This window comes from Lycium barbarum, chromosome 3 (assembly GCF_019175385.1).
Source record: "Lycium barbarum isolate Lr01 chromosome 3, ASM1917538v2, whole genome shotgun sequence".
NCBI classification, from domain to species: Eukaryota; Viridiplantae; Streptophyta; class Magnoliopsida; order Solanales; family Solanaceae; genus Lycium; species Lycium barbarum.
The window spans coordinates 132,126,799-132,133,012 of record NC_083339.1 but is presented as its reverse complement, the minus strand read 5'-3'; the positions used below and the strand labels follow the sequence as shown (position 1 = coordinate 132,133,012).

Sequence of the window (6,214 nt, the reverse complement as noted above, 5' to 3'; positions counted from 1 at the left end):
TCAATTTGCATGATTGGAATTCAATTTGGAGGTTACAATAGTAATTGCAAATATTAGAAAATAATAGTAATTCTTTTTGAAATATAAAATTATTTTCTCAACATTTTTTAAGCAAAAATTAACCTATTAATTTTTTATGGATAAAAATTAGGCCTTATTCTCTCTTAAATAGAGGTGTTGGGTTTGAGCCTCGGAATTCAAAATAAATCTTGCTAGGGAGCTCTTCCTCTTTAATCGGCCTTGCATTTCTAGAAATCGAATTAATTAAGTGTTACATCCTATATTTTCATACATTGGGACGTTTTAAACTAAACGTGACAAGTTAAAGACAAGACTATTTTAAGATACGAAGTAGAAATTTTAACTTCCGGTTTCGTTTCAAGTCATAATTTAACTACAATTTCGTTTGGCATGGAAGCACAAATGAAAAATGGGTATTAAATTAACCACTATTATATTATTAAGTGGGATTGGGGGGACCAAACAAAAAAAATCAGTCCATTAAAGGGACAAAGCTAGCCGTGTAGAGTGTGTGGAGTGGTCAATGGTTATTGACCCAAAATAAAGTAAGGCACATGTCCAAGGCATGGAGGGGGACATATAGACAAACAAATATGCTCACTCCACATTTTCACAAAGTCATTTCAACATTCAAAGTTAGAAGAAGTAGAGTGTAGAGAGAAGGAGCTCACGGCTAAGAGCTAGCCAAGAGTAGTGAGTGAATTTCAACTCCAAAAAAATCAGTTTTCTTCCTCAAATCAACTCCTCATTTAGTGTACAAGAATATGTAGTAGTTGTTGAAACGAAACCAAGAAGTGTAGCACCTCAATAGTGTTGAAAATTCGTCCAAAGTGAAGAACAAGATTGTAAGGTAAGAATGCTTATTGTTCTTGTGTTTCATGACGATTTGAATGTATAGTTCATGCATGTTGTTGTTGGATTGTTGTTGTAGTTGAAGTAGAGAGTTAGCCATGAGTATTGGTGAAGTCATGGTTGATTTCATTTTGCTTGTATTGTTGATGAATTGAATATGTATCAACATAGGTAAATGAACAAAGATTGTAGAAGTTTGTTTGTGATGTGGCATTTTGGATATTGGACTGTTTTTCTAAAAATTAAAGTGAGCCATGTGTTGAAGACTCTAATGAAATCATGTCTAATCTTCTTGTACATGTATTGGAAATGGATTGAATGTGTTGTAGTTTGGATAAAAGGATGAAAATCATGAAGTTGTTGGACTAGTGTTGAAGCCGTGTAAAGGGACTGTTTTAGGGGAGATTATGGACTGTTTTGTGCCACATTTTGATTGTTGTTGTTTTGGACATTGTGGTGTATTGTATGCATGTTGAATATGTGAATTAAGATGCTAAATAAATGAATTATGTTAAAGCATACAAGCAGTCCAAAACAGTGGACTGTTTTAGTGCTAGAGGTGAAATTGTATGTGTTGAGTGTTGATTCTTGTTATGAACGTTTAGTGGAAGTGAAGCATAATGATTCAAGTTGAAATTAAGATAAATTGTGGGCTGTTGTAAGAATGGAAATGATGCTAAAACAGTTCCAAAAATCATGAAAGTAATGTCATTAAACGTGTTGTTGTTGTTGCAAGTTAAAACTGGAAAATTGCTAAGTGAGAATGGAAATGCTATGTGTGTTGTTTAGCCATGTGTATGAAACAGTTTTGAATGGTGTATGGACTGCCCAAGTTCCCTAAGTCATGTTTAAACAAGTTTTGATTAATATATAAAAGAACGATTAGCAATGTTAGCTTGTAACGCTAGTGGGTTTGAATGCGAACGAAACGTGGTCTAAATGTTTGAAAGGGATTGTTAACGTTAAAGTACGTATTGAATTCCCTCGTAGACTAATCGTAGTTCTTGATATCTTGGTATAGGATAAGTGTTATTGGGCAGCAAGTACAAGTATAATACGACTAAACGCTAAAGGTATGTAAAGCCTATTCCTTCTTTCTTTTGGCATGTCCTAGACGTAAGTATGAAACAATATGAACCTTGGGGTAAATTCTATTCTCTAGTTCCATGTATGACTTATGATTCTATATTTCATTAAGGTTGTTGTCATGTGCCTACAATATGAGTGACTAATGAATAATGCATGAAAGTTCCTATTCTTAAAGAATTGCACAACTAGAGACATACTTGACTTTCAAAAGATACATCATGTTAAAGTGATACATGTACATGAAATCTGAAACGTTTCTTGTAATAGTTTGTTATGAGACTTAAAATGAACCGAATATGAATATTATTTTGACACTTTAGAGCTGGTTAGTTTCTTATCCATTGAGTCTAAAAAGATGAATTGCATATATGTGGTTGCTCATTATTCTGCTCGTGCTTACCGCTATATCCTTCACTGAGTTCCGGGCCAGGACACGTTTTCGTGCACATGTTTACTATATTATTCACCGAGTCCCTCACTAGAGGGCCGGGACACGTTATATATATATATATATATATATATATATATATATATATATATATATATATGTATGATGATGACATGATGATATGATGATATGGAGATGGTGGCCAGGAGGGCATATATTCCTTATTACCGAGTCCCTTACTAAAGGGCCGGGACACGTATATGTTTATGTTTATGATGCTATGATTTTAATTACCGAGTCCCTTACTAAAGGGCCGGGACACGTTATACATGTTATATACGGAATGATTATGCAACATTGATTACAAAACACTATGTTAATATTGATATGAGAACGATACAGATGAAATATGTTCAAAGGCAAGTTTTCATGAAATTCTGCAGGTTGCATTGAGTCCTGTACATCTTCTCTCAGTATGAGTCTATTACTACATTTCATGCTTTACATGCTCAGTACATATTCCGTACTGACCCCCTTCTCTTCGGGGGGGGGGGCTGCGTTCATGCCCGCAGGTACAGACGCTCGTTTTGGAGATCCGCCAGCGTAGGATACCTATTCAGCTATTTTGGACTGCTCCTTTGTTTCGGAGCCTAGCTTGTGGTATAACTCCCTTTTGTCGTATATGTATGTGTTTATTCGGGGTACGGCGGGGCCCTGTCCCGCCATATGATCCGTTTGGTCTGTTTAGAGGTCTGTAGACGTATTTGTGGGTGTATGTGCCTACTTCTGTACAAATGTGTTTGTATGACCCTGTTCGTTATGGCAGCCTTGTCGGCTCGCACATGTATATGTTGTTCTGTTGGCCCTGTGTGGCCTTTGTGGTATTTGCTGTGTACAGGGTTATTTTGGATAGTCCGAAAAACAAAGGAAACTCTGCCGAATTTTTTTTCTGAAAATCTTATAAATTTGAAACACCGCCTTGTCGGCTTCTGTTATATACCTGGATGTGTTTGATATAATCTGAGGCAGCGTTTGATATTTGTGTCGGTATAAGTCATCTATTTGCCACTCGGATTTGTGATTGTGTTCGGGTGCGCAATTCGGGCCCTGGTCACGGCCCATGAGGTTGGGTCGTGACAGAAGTGGTATCAGAGCGAGGTTCAATCCTCGGAGTGTCTACACACCGTGTCTAGTAGAGTCTTGTTTATCGGTGTGTTGTGCACCACATCTATAAACAGGAAGCTACAGGACATTTAGGGCGTTTCCTTTCTTGAAATCTTAGATCGTGCGATAGAGCTGTGCTATTAGGATGACTCTGTTCTGATCAGTTGTGTTGTTCTTTCAGTGATGCCTCCGAAAAAGGCAACGGCTGCCCAGAAGAAAAAGGCGGTGGTAGGAGAGACCAGTCGGACTCAGAAGGGTACTCGGACCATTGCTCAGATGATGCGTGATATTGCGTCCCGGCCAGCAGACTCTGCTATGTCTTCATCATCAGAGGAGTCTGGAGCAGCATCACCATTAGCTCCAGAGGCTCCAGCTCCCGCGCCTCCAGCTCCTCAGCCAGGGGCGGAGGATAGGACATTGAGGGAGGCCGTACAGTTGTTGACTGCTTTGGTAGCGGGACAGGTTCGCAGACGCGGGCAGAGAGATGATGATGATGATGACAGGCGTGATAGCCTGAGGGTTCGTGACTTTCTGACATGCCGTCCCCCAGAGTTTTACGGATCTAGGCCCGAGGAGGACCCCCACGACTTCATTCGGGGAGTGCGGCGCTCATTGGATTTGGTCAGGGCTTCAGAGACCGAGTCCGTTGAGTTAGCCTCACACAGATTACGAGATGTTGCTGCCAATTGGTATGAGTCTTGGGAGCTGTCCAGAGGTGAGGGGGCTTCCCCAGCTACTTGAGATGAGTTTGTGACTGCTTTTTTCCGCCACTTTCTGCCCCCGGAATTACGGTGGGCACGGGTTGATAAATTTTTACAGTTGCGGCAGAACGGCCGGAGTGTTCGCGAGTATAACCTGGAGTTTGATTCTTTGGCTCGATATGCCCCTGCTATAGTAGCGGATATGGCTGACCGTATGCACCGGTATGTGATAGGATTGGACCGCTACTTGATTGACGGTTGCATGGCGATGGCGTCACAGACAGATATGGATATCGCCCGGTTACAGGCCCATGCCCAGGGTATGGAGGATCGATACAGGGCCGATTATGCTGGTAGGGATCAATCGGGCAGAGATCGTGATAGGAGACCGCCCAAGCGGGCCAGGTCAGCTGGGTATTCTGGTGAGTTTCGGGGCGGGCAGCCCTAACAGCAGCATAATAGCTACCCTTCTCAGCCGGCACGGAGTGAACCTCTACGATTCACTGGTAGGAGGTTTGATAGCACAGGGTATTCGGAAGCTGGTCAAAGCTCCATGACTTCAGGTTTCCAGATGCACAGGGATTCAGGCCAGACGAGGCCATCTATACCACAGTGCCCTAGATGTGGCAGGCGCCATCTGGGGGAATGCCGCCGCATTACTGGTGCTTGTTTCTCTTACGACCGTCAAGGCCATACTATGAGGGAGTGTCTATTTGGGGGTGGTGCAGGTGGTGCAGCTCAGCCTACGGGATCAGTTGCTGGTTCTTCTTCTTCCGTTACCATGCGTCCTATGGGACAAGGTATTCCGACACCAGCAGGCCGTGGCAGAGGCCGTGGAGGGGCTTCCAGTTCTGGCGGTCCTTCAAACCGCTTATATGCTTTAGCTAGCAGACAGGATCAGGAAGCGTCGCCGAATGTTGTTACAGGTATATTATCGATTTCCTCCCAAGATGTATATGCATTGATAGATCCAGGCTCCACACTGTCATATATTTTTCCCTTTGTTGTTAGTAAAAAAATAGGGATAAATTATGTCGAGTTTATAGTAAAAAGGAGTAGTAGTATGATTAAGATGAGAATACAGAGGAAAATGAATTATGACGGATGCAAATGTATTGGTAAGACAAGCTGTGAGGTTGTGAAGGATAAGATTGACTAGGAAGGGTGAAAGGTTAAGTATGCTTAGGCAACACTAATGTAACATTCGAGGACGAATGTTCTAAAGGGGGGAAAAATGTTACATCCTATATTTTCATACATTGGGACGTTTTAAACTAAACGTGACAAGTTAAAGACAAGACTATTTTAAGATACGAAGTAGAAATTTTAACTTCCGGTTTCGTTTCAAGTCATAATTTAACTACAATTTCGTTTGGCATGGAAGCACAAATGAAAAATGGGTATTAAATTAACCACTATTATATTATTAAGTGGGATTGGGGGGACCAAACAAAAAAAATCAGTCCATTAAAGGGACAAAGCTAGCCGTGTAGAGTGTGTGGAGTGGTCAATGGTTATTGACCCAAAATAAAGTAAGGCACATGTCCAAGGCATGGAGGGGGACATATAGACAAACAAATCTGCTCACTCCACATTTTCACAAAGTCATTTCAACATTCAAAGTTAGAAGAAGTAGAGTGTAGAGAGAAGGAGCTCACAGCTAAGAGCTAGCCAAGAGTAGTGAGTGAATTTCAACTCCAAAAAAATCAGTTTTCTTCCTCAAATCAACTCCCCATTTAGTGTACAAGAATATGTAGTAGTTGTTGAAACGAAACCAAGAAGTGTAGCACCTCAATAGTGTTGAAAATTCGTCCAAAGTGAAGAACAAGATTGTAAGGTAAGAATGCTTATTGTTCTTGTGTTTCATGACGATTTGAATGTATAGTTCATGCATGTTGTTGTTGGATTGTTGTTGTAGTTGAAGTAGAGAGTTAGCCATGAGTATTGGTGAAGTCATGGTTGATTTCATTTTGCTTGTATTGTTGATGAATTGAATATG

At 40.8% G+C, this 6,214-nt stretch overlaps 1 long non-coding RNA gene across 2 annotated transcripts; it reads left to right on the top strand.

Annotated features, from left to right (window-relative positions):
* The first annotated feature begins 633 nt into the window (after positions 1-633).
* LOC132634203 (uncharacterized) lies at positions 634-3,335 on the top strand. 2 transcript variants are annotated; one of them, XR_009580076.1, is made up of 3 exons: positions 634-871; positions 1,895-1,946; positions 2,923-3,335. It is a non-coding gene; the product is annotated as an uncharacterized LOC132634203 (long non-coding RNA). The 2 variants fall into 2 exon arrangements; XR_009580075.1 differs by lacking the exon at positions 2,923-3,335 and adding an exon at positions 2,794-2,896.
* The last annotated feature ends 2,879 nt before the right edge of the window (positions 3,336-6,214 follow it).